The sequence below is a fragment of the Mustela putorius genome, unplaced genomic scaffold (assembly GCF_011764305.1).
Source record: "Mustela putorius furo isolate JIRA1106 unplaced genomic scaffold, ASM1176430v1.1 tig00003845_pilon_pilon_pilon, whole genome shotgun sequence".
NCBI classification, from domain to species: domain Eukaryota; kingdom Metazoa; phylum Chordata; class Mammalia; order Carnivora; family Mustelidae; genus Mustela; species Mustela putorius.
In genome coordinates this window covers 57,451,364-57,473,232 of record NW_025421998.1, presented here as the reverse complement: position 1 = coordinate 57,473,232, position 21,869 = coordinate 57,451,364, and positions in this window count along the sequence as shown.

Here is a 21,869-nt window from a genome sequence, read left to right as displayed (position 1 = left end):
GAGCACCTACTATGGGCCAGACCTACAGATGGAGCCCGACAGAGATGAGTCCCACACAACCCCTATCCTCAAGGAAACACAGACTTCTTAAGAAACCAGCACACAACGAACTATCTAGAAAGATCTCTTAGAGAGGAAAGTGCCAACTGCTGAGACTCCACAAGAGGAGGCGACTCCCCCTGGCCTCCGCTCTGGGGGCAGGCTTTACGAAGAGTGAGTTTTAGCCCCCTCTGTGATGAGTATGCTTTCCTCACACAACAAACAGGAGAGAGCAGAGGGGTGCAGGGAAGAGTGGGGTCTACTGAGGCTACAGGGAAGGTGAGGGGCCTGTTGTGAATAACCCCAGGGCAACAGGCCAAGCAGTTCAAGCTGGACTCCGCAGTCGGATCAGACCTGAGGCAGTTTTTAAATTGGGAGAGGAGCATGATCGAGTCTGGGGTTTGGAAAGGCCACTGGCACAGCATAAAGCATGTGCCTCACATTTGATCTTGGGAGTTACCCTGAGCAGAAGACTTCTCCAAGGCCGCTCTCATCAAAGAGCAAGCCCCCTGTTCTATTGAGTGACTTCATCCTGGGACACAGCAGCTTTCTGGGCTCATGCATGCTATGGGACAAGGAACTGCTGGTGAGGACGGCTTGTCTCTGGGTCTCCCTGCTGTTGGGAGGAAGGATGGACATCGCAGCCAGGAAGACACAGTGTCCGGGCTGACGTCACGACTGGGAGCCAGACTCCTCTGGTGCCTGGAGTGAAAAATCAGGTGCCTCGGTGTCTTCTGGATCTTATGGCTCACTCAGGAGATCTATAAAATGTTTCTTTGCTGTCCACATTGACCTACTTTCCTTTTCTCTTACTGCGCCATCTGGCTGTGACCTATGGTAAAAAGGCCTCGGAGAGGAGGATGCTCATCCCTCCGCCGCTCCCCTCCTCCTGCACACCCCCCTGTATGTGCAGCAGACAGTTGCGTGGAAGTGCCCAAAGACACTCTATTCTTTCTCCCCTCTTGCCTTTTCACAGACGGTTGCCTCCACCTGGAAGGTTGTGTGTGCCTGGCAACCTCCTATTTCCCTTTCCAGATTCAACCCTAATATAGTCTGGTGCCTGGAACCTTTGCTGACGTCCCCAGCAGGATGGATGCCCTCCTCTCTGCCCCCTTACACAATAGATTCCATTCTGTTCTACGCTGAACACATGGCTGCAATAAATCGTCTCACATCCGCCTCTCTCACTAGCCGATGAGCCCTCAAAACCCTTGAAGGGTGGAAAATGTGTTACTCTCATCTGTTGTCTCCTCAGCTCTCAGGCACCTCAGCACAAGCACACGGGAGATGCAGACTTTCAGTGACTTGCAAGATAACCCTTCACGTTCTTCCATGCATTTCAAAGCCCTCTTAACAGTTTTCCTCCTCGACACACAACAATCTTGCATTGATTAGCCCCATTTAGAGATGTGAAGACAGAGGTTCAGAAACTTGCGATGATGTGCCCAGGGTCACTCAGCAAGAAAGTGCCAGAGTTCAGCCATGGCTGGGGCATTCTGGTCTGCTCTGAGCCCTCTGGGCTGCATGGTAGGGGAGTGGCACTGAGCTCCAGGTCTCAGGTTGGAAGATGTACTTAGGACACAATCTCCGTGCAGCACCTAGGGCCACCCACATCTGCCCCTCTGCTCCTTTGGTCCTTTAGTTGTGGTCTGAGCCCTCTAGGGGCTCCCCTGAGGGAAGGACTAAGGGAAGGCATGCTGCAGGAGGTTACCTGGGTTGCCCTCGGGCTGCTGACTCAAGCTCAAATTGTGGTCAAGTCAGCAAGTGGAGGCTACAGCCAGGCCTGCAGTGGGAGAGGGGAGGGTGGGAGTTTGAATTACTTCTCCTACAATCCTATCCTTGGCCTTGGTTTGCATAAAAACAAAAAATCTTACATTAGAGTCCATGGCCTATCAAACTAACCATAAAATGAGAAATAACAGAGGGCGCCTGGGTGGCTCAGTGGGTTAAGCCGCTGCCTTCGGCTCAGGTCATGATCTCAGGGTCCTGGGATCGGGTCCCGCATCAGGCTCTCTGCTCAGTGGGGAGCCTGCTTCCTCCTCTCTCTCTGCCTGCCTCTCTGCCTACTTGTGATCTCTCTCTGTCAAATAAATAAATAAAATCTTTTTTAAAAAATGAGAAATAACAGAGCCTAAATCAGTGAGATACTTAGGGGTTATGGATTCTCTTAATTTTAATTTCATTCATTTATTTTTTGCACAAAAATATATTTGGACAGTTTAAAATTTCAAAGGCACAAAAAAGTAGAGTGTAAATATTGTCCTTCCCGCTCTTGTCCGTCATCACCAAATTCCTCTGCCAGAGGTATTTCATGAATATGCAAGAAAATACACACACACATAGACACACACATATATACACACACAATTTTTTTCTTCCATTTTTTTTCTCCCATTTTTATATGATGGGCAACCTACTAAAACTCTGTTCTACATCTTGCTCTGTTTTTCACTCGATAATCTGGCTTGGAATTCCTTCTGTATCAACACACAAAGAGGTGCCTCCATCTTTTTTACAACTGTACAGTATCCCATGGTAGGCCTGTCCCAAAATTTAATTTAACCAGTCTCCCAGTGAGGAGCACTGAGTTTGTTTCCCATCTGCTGCTGTTATAAATAATGCTGCAGTGAATAAACTTATATATTTATCATTTTGTTCACTTGGGAGCAAATCCATAAAAACGATTCCTGGACTTGGAACTCTGGGTCGAAGTATATGTGCATTTGTAGGGAGGAGTGTTGCCAAACGGCCTTCCGCAGTTTGTCCTGATTTAAAATTCAACTTGAAGTGTCTTAGTGGACCTCTTTCCCCGTGGCAGCCTCTTTACCTATTAGCCCTGAGAGATGGTCTGAGAAGTCAGAGAAGCCTGGAAGACCCAACTCCTCCTCCACATTGAGAAAATAAAGGTGTAAGGAAACACAAATGGAAACCACATCTCCCCCACTAGGATGGCTATGATCCAAGACACCAGACAGTAAGTGGTGGCTGTAGGGAATTCTGAACTCTTTGTGCACTGCTGGTGGAAACACGAAACAGTGCAGCCACCATGGAAAACAGTTTGGTGGCTTCTCCAAAAATTAAGCAGATAATTGCTTTATGATTCAGCAATTCTACTCCTAGGTCTATAAGCTTCAAAGGACTGAAAACAGGTATTCAAACACTTTTCCGTCAATGTTCACAGCAGCATTATTCTCAGTAGCAAGAGGTAGAAACAGCCCAAATATCCATCCACAGATGAAGGGAGGAAAAAAAGGTGATATGTACATACAAAGGAATATTACTCAGTCATAAAAAAGGAAGGAAATTCTGACACATGCAACAACATGGATGAACCCCCAAAAGGTCACATATATCATATGGTTGTATTTGTATGAAATATCCAGAATAGGTAAATCCATAGAGACAGAACTCAAATTGATGGTTGCCAACAGCTGAGAGGTGGAAGGAATGGGGAAGTGACTGCTGATCAGGTACAGGGTTTTTCTTGGGGTGATGAAAATTCTTTGGAACTTGATACAAGTTATTGTTGCACAACACTGTGAATGTACTAAATGCCAGAGTTGTATATTTCAAAATGGTTAATTCATGTTATATAAATGTCATCGCAACAATAAAAAGGGAAAGTGGGGGTGTCCTCTTTTCACTGTTTCTGATATTCTTGGTCACCAACTCTCTCAATCCCCCACTGTGAAATGCTTCTCTGTGCCCCCCTCCCAGGTTGGTCTATCCAGAGGAGCAGACGGAATGCTTGCCCAGTGGCTCAGAGGAAACAGAGGTTCACCTATACCCAGCAATACCAAATGCTAGATAATGAGCCTGGTGCTTTATCTGCATTTTTTCACAAAATCTTCACCACAACCCTGCAAATTTGGACACTGTAAGTACCTTGTCCACTGTTACTTGGCTAGAAAGTAGTAGAGGGGGACTCCAAAGCCAAGTGCTTTCCATGAAGCAGCCAACCTCAACGTTTTACCCATCTCAGCAGGGATTGGAGACAGCAGGACCTTGCCAACCCCAAAAGCCATTCCTAATGACTCAATGCCCTGAGCCTTTGGCCAGCCTGCTCCTCTGGGAGGCATCAAGCTCCTCCTCCTCCTGAAGCCCTCTATGTCCAGCTTACTACAAGCATTCCCTTGAAGCCCAGCTTGTCCCTTCTTGCCCTCCCACTTAACATAGTGAATTGAGTTCATGGCTCTCCATAAATACTAAGTGAATTAAATTGATCTCAGTAGGATGGAGCAAGGGACCAAAATGAATTCATAGTGTTCTGACCTAATCTGAATTAGGTGGCTTGAATAAAAAAAAAAACCTCACCTTATTCCTGCTGTGATATGAAGAGTGAAAGCTTTGGTGTTAAACAGTCTTAGCTTCAAATCCTGGGTCTGCTGCTTTCTTGCCTCATGTTCTCTAAGCCTTGGTTTGTATATCCGTAAAAATGTGGTTGTAAAACAGTAAGGAGGATTGAACAAGATAGTATGAGAAAAGCCAGCATACTTCATTCAAAAAATATCTGTTAAGGTCCCACTATCTAACAGGCAACATATTGGGGTAGGGGATTCTTTTAATGTGGTTAACATAATCCTTGAACTCAAATGACTTGCATTCTAATGGAAGAACAGACATTAAATAACTAATTGTGAACTAGGGGTCTTTTTTTTTTTTTTAAAGATTTTACTCATTTATTTGACAGACAGAGATCACAAGTAGGCAGAGGCAGGCAGAGAGAGGAGGAAGCAGGCTCCCCGCTGAGCAGAGAGCCCGACGCGGGACTCGATCCCAGGCCCCTGAGATCATGACCTGAGCCGAAGGCAGCGGCCTAACCCACTGAGCCACCCAGGCGCCCCTGAACTAGGGGTCTTAACCTATTCTGTGTGTGGAAGGGTGTCAGAGAAGGCTTTCTGAGGAAGTAACATTGGAGCTGAGATGGAACGATAATTAGGTGGAGCTAGAATGTTCCAACAAAGGGCACATAAGGAGTGGGTGCAAAGACCCTGAGGAGGAAATGACCCAAGGGAGTTTAAGGAACTCAACACCCCTCCCCTTCTGTCTGTGTCCCTCCAGCTCACTCTCCAGGACACAGTCACAGGGGTCATTTAAAGAGACAAATAGTCAGATCACCCTCCTCTTAATGCCCTGAATGACTGACCATTGTTTCTAGGAGACTCATATCAGCATCCATAAGGTATCTGTCTGGCTGAGTCCCTTCACCTCTTAGCCCCAATAGGGATGCAATAACACAGCCTCTTCTGAGGAACCGGCCCTACCCACAGCTCTTTTCATCCATGTGTCCAGCACTGTACAACACAACAGGCCCCCACCCCCCCAATCCATCATGGCTGACTAAATCAGGCATGTTCCCCAAACTAAAAGCTTCCCAATGTCCCCTGGTATGGAATCTAAAACATAGTGGAGAGAAAGAGAACTGGATAAGTCAGAATGTTTTAGTCAGGAGTTTGAGCTAAGGAATTCCACAAGAGTGACCAGAAGTTGAAAGGGTGCCATGAGCCTCAGGGAGGGCCATGTCAAGCCAAAGCCACAGCAATGTCCCATAGATGGAGACAAGTGCCAAGTGGTAGCAGAAGCCAGTCCACAGAGGGAGAGAATGGAGCAAAGGCCCAGAGAGAAGCAGAGATGTAACGAAAGACAGATCTTGTGACCAACCCCCCCCCCCGCCCCCGAGAAATAGAGATTCCCTGACCTGGGTGCCTTGGCTCTGGACAGCTCCTGTCTCCTGCCCCAAGTGGTAGCCCTGCCTCATTGTGGCCCAAGCTGGCCCTGAGATCCCTTTTTCCATTGTCACCCCAGGTGAACCTTTGCCATTGGATTCTTCCCTACTCCAACTACGCTGAGGGATGCATCCACAGGATCCAAGCAGACGGCTACTCAGCTAGGTCACAACCTCTAACTCTTTGGCCTCAGCCTTGGCACACAAACTTCTTGGTATGTACGTGCTGGGAAAGAATTAAGTGAATGAAATTTACATCCAAAACGATGGCTGGTGTGGTAATCGGAGATTGGTTTTCTCATTCAGTTTAACGGGCGCATTCTGCACAATGGATAAGAAATGGCATTTTCACAGTATTGAGCTTGGAACAAAAAGTCATGGAGGAAGAAGGTAGGAGGGAGGCAGAACAGGGCTGGTAGAGAAGTCTCTAGCACCCATTCATTTAGACTGTTTACCTATAAGCAAATATTTACAGGCACCTTTCAATCACTAAATCTGAGTGAAGACAGTAGCATGAGCACATACAGAGCAATGTGAGAGTCGACATTTCCTCTGCTTAGTGGTGTCCATTCCTTAGATAAAACTTCTCATGATAACGTATAATTGCAATGGTCTCATATACCACTGTTATTTTTCTGTTGTTACTATATTAACTGTGTAGGCCCCAGTCAGTGCCCCATGCCATTCTGTGAGCACCCTCAGCTTGTGGCAGCCAGAGCTGGTCCCGAGACAGGGCAGAGCTATAACACCTTTGGGCACTGACACGAGATCATTCCTTGTGCCTCCAATTCCAACTGTCATAGCCACAGAGCCAAACACTTGAACAGTGGTCACTCAGACCACTGGGGTCCTGCCATTAAGTGGAGAGAGGGCTCCAGCTGCATAGAAAAGAATCCAGTTCATGGGGGGGCGGGGGGAGGAGGAGGAGGAGTAAACAGTCTGGTTGTCATTTTCTTATTCTATACAAATAACACAAAGCATCCTTCCCTGGCATTCTCTCATGTTGAAATTCAGGAAGCATATGCATGTGGGGTGAGAAGCAGCTTCACCAGACATCATTTAGCTCTGTGTGACAGAGGGGATTCGAGCTCACCAAATATCCACATGCTCCACTCTGTATCCCAGTCTCCTTCGCTGTTGTGGGGCCATGTGACTAGTTCCAGCCTATGGAGTGTGGGGAAAATTCTGTGGGTCTTTCCAAGGACAAAGCAGTCCAAGCCAGCCAGCTGCCTCCATGTCTGTCTCTTTTGCCCTGCTGGAGTCTCCTGGAAGGCCACCTGCTCCTGAGAGCACAGCTGTAAGACAAAACAGGGATGCCTGATACACAACAGGAAATGGACTTTTGTTGCATTCAGTTGCTTAGATTTCACGGTTTATGTGTTACCACAGCACAGTCCAGCCTGTTCTGGGCCTTACACTGCAAGATTTGAGGTAGGAAGCCCAGAAAGGTAAGAAACAGGCTTGCTTTCTTTTTCTTCTTCTTCTTCTTTTTTTTTTTTTCTTTTCTTTTTGGGAGAGAGAGAGTAAGCACACACATGCCGTGTGGGGAGGGGCAGAGAGAGAAGCAGAACCTCAAGCAGACCCCCGGCTGAGTATGGAACACAATGCAGGGCTCAACGTCTTGACCAAGAGTTGGAAGTTTAACCAACTGAGCCACCCAGGTGTCCCTGAAATAGGCCTGCTTTCAAACAGCTCATAGTCCAAATTGGGAGAGCAGGCAGGCAAATATTCCCATGTCAAACATTAACGCTCAGGCCACAAAGATGGCAAGCAGATACCGTCTCATTCAAATAGCCCCCTAACAGAAGCATGATTTGTCCGTGTGAAGTAAAAGGCTAACAGGAAAACAGTTAAAGACCAGGAAAACATTTTAAAGAGATAAAATTCTGTTCAACAGTAGGTGTAAATGTGGTGATCATGCAATCCCGAAGGGGCATCCTGACTCCTTCTAGGTTTGTAGTACAGGATATTTTAAAACACACAGAAAAATACAGAGAATAGTGCCATAAGCCCTTCCTCAGCTCATCACCCAATTTGAATCATTGTAATCTATGGTGCAAATGTATCTATTCTGTATGTTTCTTTCCAAGTATTACTTTTTCCCCCTGCAGTATTTTTTAAATGATCTAATAACCAGTCCAGAGTCAAAAGTCCCCATTTGTCTCAACAAAAAAAACTTTTTTAGTTAATTTGTTCAAATCAGGACTCAAGACCAGTTTCAAACACTACATCTCATTGGTATGTTTTTAAATCCAGATTTCAGCCCTGATAGCTTTACCACTGCACACATTTTTAAGTGCCATTTATACATATCGACTTCAACAATGTGAAGAAATACGTTTTCAAGGCCCTGCCTACTCTGCTGTCACATACAACCAAAAAAAAAAAAAAAAAAAAAATCGGTAAACATCAGCTGAAATGTCATAGGCCACATAATCGTGTTGGGTTTGCAGAGGCCAGACAACAACATATGTGACCAGACCACATACGTCAAACACACATGACATGTGACCCAGAAGGGCCCTTCAGAAAGTGCCTACCACAAGGAGAAAGGCCACACGGAGTGTGTATCCATCTCCTTCACCACTGGAATATGCAGAGGTCCCATTTTAAGACTGGGGGAACTGTGGGAAAGGCTATGTTTTATCGAAGTGGAAAGTGGCTGTGATTCTAGTCCCTATCTTCGGCTTTTCATCAAAAATAAATGACTCCTGTGAGGCAATGGCCAAGAAACGTGGCCAACTAACAACTCTGGAAAGAAGAGATGGTCAACCCAGGTTTGAGCCTGTACCTTCAGCATAGTACCTGCAACACTGCCAACCAGGAGAGCGGGTATGACCCAAAGGTATCGTGGCCAAATTCCAAACTCAGATGATTACTGTCTACTCTTATTACAGAATCAGAGAGGATTTTAGAATCTGAGAGAGAGAGAAGGAGAGAGACAGAGAGACAGAGTGAGAGGCAAACGGAGACAGAGACGCAGAGGACAAGAGAGAGGAAGCATCATCTACCCACCCACCCATCTGTCCATCCATAGGAGAGGCAAAGGCAGCAAGAAGGAGCCGAGAAAGGCAGAGGCAAGAACAGGTGTGAGACAGAGAGAGGAACAGAGGGAAGCAAACACCGTATCTTCAGGTCTGACAGTCTGCTGAAAATCTGTGCTCCAAAAACTGCAAAAGGAACAAAACAGGTAAGCAGCAGCCTGGGCCTTCGGTTTCCTGCAGAGCCCACTGCCCTGCTGGCTTTACAGAGCCCCTGTGCCGCGCTCCCTGCTCTCCTGACGGGGATGAACAACCCGCCTTTGTTCTCTTTTCCCTGGCTACGGAGCAAATGAACAGGGGCAGTCAACACAACAGCCTATCAGATGTGGATTATTGGTTTCGAAGGGAACCCGGATCCCAGAAACCCCACCAAAGAGATGGTGAAAAGGTCTGAAGAGAAAGCAGAAGCCTGTGGTTTGGGTGATGTGCCGATTAAGAGGGCTTGTTTAGAGCCACTTCGAGTGGCAAGGCGAACAGTGCATGTAAATGATCAAAAGCAGCCAGGACCCTCTCCCATCAGTCACAAAAGATGCTTAAGGCCGGTTCCTTTGAATGCTGTTTTAGTAGTGGTCTCATACAATACATCTTAAGGAACATTTATACTGTGTTCACTGTGCATTCAACTGTGGCCACTTCAAAGGTTTAGCCAAGTATTTTATGGCCATGGTAAAGGGTTCTTATTGATTTAAATTACAAGCTTGGCTCCCGTCAGCTCCACTTGAGGGCAAAAATGCAATAAAATATCCCACAGCACAAGAGACAGACATATCGCATTGAAAATCTTAAGAGATCCTTTTCACTATAATCACTCTCAATGATATTTATTTATATGGGCAAGGTTATCAGAGAGATTTGTCTACAATCCTTAAGCTTTGGGGGTTTGTCTTGGTTTGAGGATTTGCTTTTCAAAAAATGTAGTTCTAACCTGGGCCAAAGAAAGGTCATAAGTGCATTCTGTGTCCCCTGGCTTAGCCCTCCTCCGCTCCCCGACTACTGACTGAATGGTCGTTCCAAAAATAGTGACATTGACATACTGGCCATCATGCCTGAGGGATTATGGTTTTCAGTCCTCCAATCATTTGCATATCCAGCAGGCCAGACTCAAATGAATGAGAGGTGTCAAGGCTTGAATGACAAGCCTATCAAGACGATGGAAGGCTGTCCCAGGATTAACTGTCACGGAGACAAACTCCACTCTGGAGACAGAGACACGAGCATGCTATGGGAAGACTGTAAAATTGAGAGGGGGCGCGAAGCTGTCAATACGAAACATTGTTTATGCTACTCAATAAGCCCCGTGATCATCAGCACAAAGGAAGTCCCCTCATGCTAAGAAAAAGAGAGAAAGCCAAAGCAGCAGGCTCTGGTCTGCTTCATTCCCGGTTCCTTTATAATAATTTGCCTGAAACATACCCAAGACAGAGCTAACCCCTGGACATACACAGAAAGTAGCAAATGACTATTATGTGTCTGACATTTGAAATAACATGTTTCTGGAGGGTTGGCATTACAAGAGTCATTTCACTTCAAAATGTTATTCCTAATGTAATTTTTTAAAATTCATAAGAGGCACTTGCTAGAATTCAGTGTAGCACTAAAGTCACTCAAAAGACAGAGGTCAAATTCATTTCATTTCTTTTATGTTTTCTTCTCTCTGCTAGATGAAATAAATGATTAAGCCTAGAACACTTGGCAGTTCAGCGAATGTGCTCCGTGGCACCATTACAAGATCGATTTTCTCAATACAGGAGTCTTTCTAGGGTGCACATTGCTTAGCTGACATCTGTCGCCGTTGTCATGGTAGCGCTCTCTCCAGCATAGTGAGAGGTCAGGCCTGACAGGGAAGGCCTCGCCAGCTCTACCCCAGTCACTTCAAGGTTAACAGCCAATGGACCAAAGAAATAGGCAATTATAGTACAGTCAATTCCGGTTAAGGAAATATCTGAGAAGTAAATATGTCTGATAAGTGAATGGAAATGAAACAGCCAATGCTATTGATGCAATCCCATAATATCAATATCATTTTGTGGTGCAGTTTGGTTGTTCCTTGTAAAATGTCTATGCTCAAAGAAATCTAGCAAGAGCAAGGTATGCAAAGCTTCATTATGCTGCCGTTAGCCTCTGTATTTGGAGAATAGGATTCCCACAAATGGACAGATGAGTAGCAGCAGGAGGGCAATGCTTCTTGAAGACAAAAGTGCAAAGAGGATCCCTCGGTCTCCATCCCCTGTTGGTGCAGTCCTCTGATACTGCCTGCTGCATGGATGCCTGAAGAAGATTCCCAGCATCTTAAAGGAAATCAACTTTAAAACAATATTTATGGGCGCCTGGGTGGCTCAGTGGGTTAAGCCTCTGCCTTCGGCTCAGGTCATGATCTCAGGGTCCTGGGATTGAGGCCCGCATCGGGCTCTCTGCTCAGCGGGGAGCCTGCTTCCTCCTCTCTCTCTGCCTGCCTCTCTGCCTGCTTGTGATCTCTTTCTGTCAAATAAATAAATAAAATCTTTAAAAAAAAAAAATAAAAAAAAAAAAAAAAAAAAAATAAAAAAATAAAACAATATTTATAATTGCTACCTCATATTTACCAAAATTTTATTTATCAAGATGAAAGTCTTTTCTACAGTTTTAATGACCCCCCCCAAAAATCAAGATTTCCAAATTACCAACAAGTTGGAATTAATAATTTCTAATGATATACATTTCTACTAAAGCATAACTTTTGATAGAGAAAAAGTATTATTATAATAGACATTCTTCTAATAGAATTAGAAAAATGACAGGTGGAACTAAAATGTAAAGATTTTCAATTACAAGTTGCATAGCCTAGAAATTCAGTCACTGACAACCTCTGCAGGTTGCAATACTTGAAATTCATTATAGTACACACACTCGCATTACCCACTGCTGATTAAATCCTGCAGTTAGTATAAAGAGATCTTCAGATTTCATCAGACATCTGAAAGAATAGCAATGACTTCTCTTCAGCTGTGAGATTTTGTTACTCACAATGAAGAACAGAAAATTAAGGGTAAAAAAAAAAAAAAAAATATATATATATATATATATATATATATATATATAATCACTGTGGTTACTTGTATCAGATTTTTGTCAAAATATCCATGGCTACCATGGCTTATTCATGACTGCTTAGGTCTTTGGCCAATCCTTGGCATATCAAGAGGTAGAATATCATCCAGCAAATGGTCAAGCCACAATTGCCAAATTGTCTCCCAGAGTTCTTGCTAATACACCGAAGCCGTTCATGTCTTCATGGTGAAAGGTGATTTAGCCCTTACACTGGTAAGCTAATGACACTCCCTGCAGCCTGATGGTCTCCTGAGAATGAATGGTTTCACTGGAAAATTCAGCATTATTTTAGAAGGGTTACGTATGGGTGCACAAAAGAGTAACCCACTCAAATTAGCTTAGGCACAGAGAATTTATTGTAAAGAGGCAACAGGCTATCCTATGAAGAATGGGAAGCAAAGACAGGAAATAAATGAGACACGGGCCAAGTCAGAATTAGAATGAAACTGAAAACCAGAAGCCAGGGTTATTCTCTCTACATGGACTTCGTCTTGGTCACGCTCTTCTCTCTTCACCTGCTTTCATTAGACTTCCTCTGCCTTTAACACAGTTTACTTGGAAGAAACTTCCAGTTCTGGCAGCACCCTTACCTTATTGATGGAGTTTCTCAGTGTCCAAATTTCAAATCCCCATAAGACAGAACCTGATTAGCTCAGCCCAGGCAATGGATGGGTTTGCCCACGGTTAGGTGCTGAGCTGGATTTCAGCTGCTGGGGTAGGAAGGGGCAGGGTGATGCAGTTTAGACATGACTGCCCAGGTCCACTCCATCAGCAAGGGCAAGGCACATGCTCCAAACACGTCTCCTATGTCTTTTTCAAGGGCTCAAGGTGACATATGCATTGAAAATTCCCCACATGCCAACAGCTTTACTAATGAGCAAGAGTTCTAAAACAAAATGATGCTGACATGGTTATTCAGCAACAGGACCATGAATTTATGTTAGTTGTAATGTTGTCACAGTCATCCCTATCAGTATAAAATGACCAACACTCGAAAACACACACACACACACACACACACACACACCCTCCTCCTCCCTTGCCTAATTACAGAAAAAAAAAATACACTCTTGAGCCTTGGCCTTCATGACAGACTTTGCCAGCACTGCACCCTCTGTCCACTGTAGCCTGCATATGCCCAGGAATCCAACTAACCTGAGCTGTTTTCTGTTCCCTCTTCTGGCCTCACTCTCTCCTTTTCTCCATGGCTCCCTGAACATACTGCTTCCCCTCCATCTTCTCTCTGGGCCACACCATAATTAAATATAACTATCACATCGAGGCTCTCAAAGAAAACCGGGAAGTAATGAATGGCCCCTGGAAGTAGGGTGTTTTCTCAAGCAAATGGTTTAAATGGACACTCGATGTCATTTGTTAAGAGAAAGCATACAGGGTCTGTCCTTGAGGGCCAGTTCCGATACCAGCTCCCTCATAAAACCTTCCCTTGACTACCCAGATGAAAAATCAATAATCCTTCCTCCAAGGAAGCATTTATTGTCTCTATCACAGTTTTCCAAATGTAAGAACTTGTGGATCCTTAAAATTATAAGCCCACAGACCTCTGTCTGAGAAACATTGCATTAGAAGTTAAACCCTGTCACCTGAGGGACCATTTGAGGCATGTTGAGTCATGACCTGAGACCTGAAATTATATGGCAGTTCTAAGTTGTTAGACTGACCTTCAGATGATCCAGAGTACTTTTCTACTACTATCTAGATGATCATTAAAGTAAAAACACAAATCACCATCAATGAATCTCAATTTTAAATACTCAATTTTCTGGGGTTGTGTAGTCTGGCATACCCAGAGAACTCTCATCCCAAATCACTGGGTCTACTTGGAATTAACTAGATACCAGCTCCACCATTTTGATTTGACTTCATAGTGCTGCCTTCTAAAAAACATCAAACATCCTCTATAGCTTAGTAAATTATATACCTTCTATTTACACTTGATCAAAGCCATAAATCCAGAGCTTGTTTTGGATGGTGATAGATTTCCAACTTGTTCACCTATAAACCCAAAACACCAATCCTAGTCTTTTACAGACCCTGTGATTTTAGACACACCATCTGAGCAGGAATGTCTATCATTTGCCAAAACAAGGAAACTGTTTCAAATCCTTGCAAACTATTAAAAAAAAATACAGTATTGGCTTCATTTGAGGGTTTTCTGCTTTTTTATCATCTCTGGCCCAAGCTGAGAATGACTGTGGTGGAAATAGAGATAATTCTTTTTGGTCCTTTGTCTCATTCTTGAGTGATTTCTTTCAGAATTGGGCTGAAGCTATTTTTTTTTAAATCTTTCATCTAATATATAAAATGCCAAGAACCATGCCAGGCATCTGAGAATAGATGTATCTAATGCTTAATGGGGAAGATGGATATGTAAATAGATCATGCATTGGGATAAAATCTGCAAATCAGGTGTACATTGAATGCTATGAGAAAGAGGAAAAAATATTAACACTTACTCAGAAATTTCAGAAGACCCACATAAGTACCTGTTTTTACTAACCAAAATTAGTACTTTTCACTAACCTAAAGAAATCTGAAGAGGATTTTCACTTTTATGAAGAAAGCCATCAGTGTACTAATAACCTTTCATTAAAAGTGAAGTGAAAAACTTTCAGAAAGCAAGGGACACCTAAGTTGCTGCATAACAAATTACCCCAAAACATAGTAGCTTAAAGCCAACTTTTTTTTTCCTCACAATTTCTGAGCCAAGAGGTTGAGAGCTGACTCAAGGTTTCTCATTAGGTTGCAATCAAGACCACTCACATGGCTGTTGGCAGGAGGCCTCGGTTCATCTTACTGGGTCTCTCTCTCAGGCTGCTTGAGTGTTCTCATAAAATGGCTACTGGATTTCCTAACAATGAATGAACTGAGAGACCAGTCAGTGACCTATAACTGGATTTTTTAAATTCTAAGATCTTGTTGCAGCACAGGAAAATTCCAATTTACTAATGGGTTATAGTCCAAGAATTCACTTGTAAGAGGGTTCTTTAGAATTCTAGGTATCAGCTAACTCTTGCCACAAAGATGCTGTGTAACAAACCATCCCAAAACTCAGTGACCTAAACAGCTAGCATTTATTCTCACATAATCTGCAGACCACTTAGAGATCAGGTAATTTAAGCTGGTGCTCAGTTCCATGGCTTTGCTTCAAGTTGTCACTCAGCTAAATGGGTAACACCTATCCACGGAAAGCTCACCTCATAGAGAGCACAGAGGTGCATAAGGCACAAGAGGGCACACAGAAAAAAACAAAGCCCTCTAAAGCCCTAGAGTCAGAACTAGCACTTTGCCCACATGCGGTTGGCCAAAATCAAGTTCCATCGATGACTTCATAGTCAAGGGATAATAAAATACACTCCTTCTACATGAGCCTAAAGCGAGGAGTAAAGAATTAGAGCCAATCATTCAATCTATTAGCTTCTGAATGCATTTTTCCTTAAAAACAAAATTGCATATTATAGTTTATCATATTAGCTCACCAAAACTGATTTAATGCTAAGAGGAATATCATCAATGGCATAGAATCAGGTAGTTCTATGATATAGTCACTTTTTTTTTTTTAAGATTTTAAAATTTTGAGAGAGTAAGAGCACGGGGTGGTAGGGGGAGGGCAGAGAGACAGGGAGAGAGAGAATCTCAAGGATCCTCCCCACTGAGGTTAGAACTTGATGCGGGGCTCAACCCAGGACCCTGAGATCATGACCTGAGCCAAAATAAATGCTTAACCAACTGAGCCACTCAGGTGCCCCTACAGTCAAATTTTTTAAGTAAGCCAAATTTGTCTTCCCATATCACTTCTTTTATCTTCTTAACATCGTTCCCATTTCTCCCCATGTGTTCAGGATCCTCATGGCTGCCCTAAACCCCTCACCTCTGTGCCTCACTCACTCTTCATGTCCCCCCTCCCAATTATTTCAGCCCCTAGTTTCAGCTCTCTGAACCCCACATTGTAGACCCCTCCCAACTGGCTGCTGAAAGGAAAACCTTCTGACTGATCTACTTCATAGTCACAAATGAATGGCCCATTGTTTCCTAACAGTCCCCAAGACTTTTGACTTTTTAAAGGGGCTTGTCCCAAAGCACAGTGATTCTCCCATTGGTGAGATTCAAGACAGTAAATACATCAGTCAAAGTCAAAAGGTCTGGGATATTTTCAGAAAAGGGGAATATGTCTTAGGCCTTCTAGTTACTCTCATTCTGTGAAAGAAGTGTCGTTCATACATGTGGAGCCTGCTGTATTCACTTTATTACTCTCAGCTTCAATATTTTCTTTTCCTCTCTATGCTGCTACAGGGAATTGAACTCACCAGGAGAAGATAAATGTCAGCGTTATGATTTACATCTCATTATAGGACCAGTGTTGTTTCCCTTTTGAGATTTACTCTATAGGCCAAATCTTTAAAGACTTTCTTTTTTATCTTTCGACATTAAAATGGCATATTTCAGCATGAAATATGCTTACTTTGACTTCAGAGGAGCTTAATGGTTTGGCCCTTGTACAAGGTTTTCATATGAACATTCTTATTTTAAACGAACAAACAAAAAGAGAAATTATTGTCTTGAGAACATTGTTGCTAATCATATGTGAAATAATGTTTACTTTTAAAGATGGATCATAAAAAAAGATTCCAGGTATTAAATTTCAGTAACACCACTTTTCCACCCTATTCAAATGTCTGTGTGCAGACAAAGGGAAGTGGAGATATCATGTAAGAGACTAATCTGAATAATTTGGACCAAAAAATACAGGTTTATTGATCTTAAGGTATGAATTTATGTATGGTTCTTCATTTTTGCTGATTTTTCATGACAAAAAATAGCAATGCCTATATGCCTTGTGACAGCATTATATTGTCATATTTTAGCCATTTTGAGCACCCTTTGAAAGGCCTTTGCCATGCAAACTACAGTACCTAGCATCAAACTACATGAGGATGGGCACGTAAAACAATTATTTCTCTTTTTGTCCAGCCAAGTGTCAATACCATGACATCAACTTCAGGTAAGCTATGCTAGGTTAGGATTTGGAGTGTTGGGTTTGAGAGTTCCTTCTCACATTTTTTTTCTTACATTAGCCAGAGAGGTCATCCAAATTCCATGCTACCCAAGAAAGAAGGCTTTTCTTTACTTCTTAACAATCAAATTCTGATGAAGCCTAAGTACAGTCAAAACTCTCAGTGAAGAGAAGTGCAAAAGACAGTGTGTGATAAGGAATATGATCGGAAAGGTAAGCTCCACCCTGAATAGCAGACCATTCATCAGTTGAGAAGCTGTCCTTATTACTGGCTCATCTAGAGTGAACTCATAGGTTAATGGCCAAAATGAGTCATGGGGTTCAGAGCAGCAGTTCAAATTCCAGGTCTTACATTTACCAGCCAAATTACTTAACCTTTCTGTGCTCAGTTTTGTTTTTTTGTTGGTTGTTGTTTTTTTTTTGTTTTTTACCTGCAGGTGAGGATAATAGTACATACCTCTTAGAGTAATTATAAAAATGAATTGAGTCCACATGTATAAGGTGTTGAGAACAGCGTCTGGCCAGCATCATGTCACTATCCTCATTATATGGGGATTCTTCTTAATCATGCTGGTTCTCTTTCTTCTTAACTCAGGTATTTGACAATAGTTGAATCAGCCCATAATTGATTCACATTCTTGAGTTCCTTCTTAAACAGTGCTATTAGGAGTGCAACTTGGATAACCACTCCAATCTTGGCATGATCTAATAAAGTTGAAGAAGCTCATTCCCTATGAACTAGCAATGCTACTCTCAGAGAAATTTTAGACCAAGAGACTAGATTGGATTAGAATATTCATGGAAATATGGTTTGTAATAACAAAAAAATGGAGACATCCAGATGGTCATCAAGAAAAGGACGGATAAATAAGTCGTAGAGTATTTACACAATGGAATAACAAACAGTAGTGAGTATGAATAAAGTATGTTACATATATCAACTTAGACAAATCTCACAAATATAATATTGAGTGAAGAAAGGCAATCATAGATGATAACAGTATGATTCCTTTTACATATGGCTCAAACATGGAAAATTTGTTTTTAAAAAGCAGGAGCAAGAGAGGAGTTTAAATAATCAGGACCTGAAAATGAAGCCATAATAGAAAAAAATCACATCGACACACAAATAGATGCATATCAGGAGCATAACATGCATGAAATCAGGGTAGGGATTACCTCTGGGAGTAAGAAGGGCATTACTGGAGTCTCACTGTTGGTAATAATGTACTATGTTTCTTAATTTGGGTGGGTAGGTGCATAGACATTCATTTTATTGCAAATAAAATGCATATATATCTAATGCGCATATATTATGAATTTGTAAGCATTTTAACATTTTATTCAAAAGTTCTTCAATGAAGAAAAAATAAATATAGCCACTACCTTGCTCAGGGTCCTATCCCATTTCTCTCAGCTGGCTCACCCACACACACATTTACGGCAGCACATACTGAGAAGACCCCAGTTCCCCCTTTTCAGCACACCAGGGCACTGTTCTGCAGATATTTCTAGTTAAGAAAATGCAGTAGAGTCAGGTTAGAGGGGCACTCTGCCTCTCTTTACATAGTTGTTTGTTTCCGCAATAGAAGAATGCAGTATCCTACCAAAATGATATAACACCTCTTTTCACAGAGACTTCACAAGGCAAGAGGTGGGTTTGCTTTCACGGCTTTGCAAAGAAAGAATGGAAGCACAAAACCACGGTAGTCTACTGGGCAACTGTTAGCATCACTCTCTTTCTTCCCGTGGCTTCCATTCTGTTTTATCCCCGAAGGGGCCTCAGGAACTGTTTGCTTCTGTATTATCCACGAGTTCTTTTGGAAGTCAGAAGCTCTAACTCTTAAATGTAAAAACAACAAGGGAATGGCACCTGTGGGGTTAAAACCCAACTTTCCTGATTACAGGTTCCGCAAGGGAACATCCTCTAAATGGGATTTCAATCCATACATACGTGGTGCTCATTATGCACCACGAGACAGGATGGAAGCGGGAGAGAGAACAGAACCACGGACAGCTCCGGCCCGCGCTCACCTGCGCTAATGGGGACAGGTCCCCAGCCGCCAGCCCCTCCCAGCAGCCAGGATTTCTCTTTGCATTATTTATTTATTTCTAAGACCTGGGGGTGGGAGAGGAAAGAGAAGAAGAAAAGGAAGTGATTTTTCTTCTTAATAGGTTTGCTCTTCGTGCTCTGGGTAGAATCAATGCAAGCGAGTGGAGTTGAACACCCTCCTTAACGTCCCCTCCCCTCCAAACTGCTTCCTTCCATGGTAAATAATTCAGACAAAATAAAATAATCATGTGCTGGTAATTACCACCCCACCCCAAAAAACGAAGGATTGTTGCAATGCGGTCCCCCTGGATGTTGCAGGGACTATTCATGGTGCCCCTGCGGGTGGCAAGTTGAGGCCGGGATGTGGGGGGGAAAGGGGGCACATCTGGAGGTGAGGGCAGGAGTATGAATAAAGTATGTTACATGTATCCACTTAGACAAATCTCACAAATATAATATTGGAAAGCAATTCATATGTTGTTACTGCTGAGCAGAAGGGCCATGAAATGATGTCTCTGTGCTTCCATGGAAATGGCTGGCTTTCTGCTAAGGAAACAGTGTGTCTGGAAACAGCATGACACATTTCAACGACCTGCTCTAAACAAAATTCTTCTTTTTCGTTCTAATTTCCATCTTCCTGCATGAGACTAAAGCTTCTATGAGAGGCTCCATGGCAGACCCCCTCAAAAAAAGGTATGTCTTTTATCCCAGCCTCACCTCTTCATAGAGTTTTTATTTTGTGAGTTTATTTCTTTATGTAAACACCTTGCTCACCTGTGTGGGCCTCACTGATAAGAATTTTTAGACAAAGAGAAAGTGGTTGTTTTACTTCCAAACATCAAAATAGTGCAGGCAGAGATGGCATTCGTTACAATATGAAAATAACATTCTCAACCCCACAGAAAAAAAGTGGTAGCAACTCATCACCTCCCCTCCCCCCTGCAATAAAAAGCCTCTCCTAACAAAACCATGCATGTGAGCAGTACAAGATAGGGACAGTGTGGTGGAAGGCATCTTATGAGGACACCAGTAATTTACAGGGAAATCTTTATACTTATAATACATAATAACACTTATACTGATTCTCTGTGGACTCATCATCTTCGTGAAGAATTAAGCTGTAAACAATAATTTTTAAAACATCATAGACAAGACTGTGATGATCCCAACTGATTATTGCTATGTGGCATGTGGCCTTTAAATAAAAAGCTGCGCAAAGGTAACTGAACTCATAAACATGTAGACAGAATCCTTGCCTTGCTCTCATGCACGGCTCTGAAGCTGGTAGGGAAATCCTTCTGGAGTGGAGGCAAGTGACCTTCAGAGCCTGAGTTTTCGCAGGCTGCCCAATACACTGGGAGTAGAGGTGGATCCCTTCTCTCTGATACCTTTCTCAGGACCAGTGACAAAGACCACAAGGCCCTAAATCTGACTCGTCCAATATAGTAGCCACTAGCCACATGTGACTACTATACTAATCAATTTTAAATAATTTAAATAAAATTTAAAATTCAGTTCCTGACTTACATGGTCACATTTCAAGTGCTCAGTGGCCACACGTGGCTAGTGGGGCCATCCATAGTGGACAGTGCAGACATAAGACATTTCCATGATCTTAGAAATTTCTATTGGACAAGGCTGTTCTGGTGTCAGCACACTGTGCAAGACTGATAACACTCACTACATGGGGGGAAGCTTTTCCAAAGAGAAGGAACAGGATCTCCAACCCTAAATCACTTCTATATTTGGTACAACTATTTAAATAAGTGAAGTATCCATGAGAAACAAGTACAACACCCAGTGTTTTAAAAATCCTCTTTCTACCCAAATGAGCCTTAAGATATAATAGCAGGATGTTTTCGGGTGCTTAGTAAAGTCATCCCTCAGTTTGTTTAATTTCCCTCTTCCATATGATGTTCTTAATAAGACAGTTTTTGGAGAGAAGGAAGAGCCCATGTCTTGGGTGAAATGATTTTTTTTCCTATTCTTTTTCTTTTTTTAAGATTTTATTTGTTTATTTGAGGGAGCGAGAGAAAGACAGAGAGTGCAAGCAGGGAGAGGGGCAGAAGGAGAGGGAGAAGCCGACTCTGTGCTGAGCAGAGAGCCCAAAAACCTAGGGCTCCATCCTGGGGCTCAAAGGCAGATGCTTAGCCAACTGAGCCACCCAGGTGCCCTTTGTTTCCTACTTTAAAAAGAGAATAAGTGATTCAGATGATAATATGAAAATGTTGCATTAAAATACTTAGCAGGCTAGATAAGACATTAAGGCCTTTGCTCATTCAGTCATTTTCCCAACCAGTATTTACACTTAGGTTTGCCATGTGCCTGACACTATGCTAGGGTCTGATTTAAGATTTTGGACTCACAAAGGAGAGGGAAACAAACACAAACATAAAGACAGTGCAGGACAATGGCCATCAGAGAAGTGTGGGAGAGAGAGGGTTTGGGGTTTTAGAAGCAGAGGAGCCCACTTCCTACTGGGGAAGCAGGGCAGCTTCCTGGAAGAAGTGGCCTTTGAGCTGGATTTTAGAGCAGAAAGTGACTGGAGGTGTGCAAACTTAGGGTGACAGGGGAAAAGAGAGAGACTGTGTTTGGAGAACCCTGGGTATCTCAGTTAAGCTGTCTGGTAAGCTAAGTAAAGGGAACTGGGAGAAGAAAGCACCAGAAAGGCAGATCACACATGTGGCAGAGGACCTGAATGTGAGACTGGGCCAAAAACTGGCCACCCTAACCCCATCCCGCTCCCAGTGAGGCGCAGACTCCGGCAACTGCCTTCATCAATGCAGGGTGGTCACTTTATCGGTGCTTGTAACTGCTTTACCCTCGTTAATGAGGGGTGGTCACTTTATCCATACTTGTAACTGCTGAGGAGCCTCTGTCCCTGACACTCTC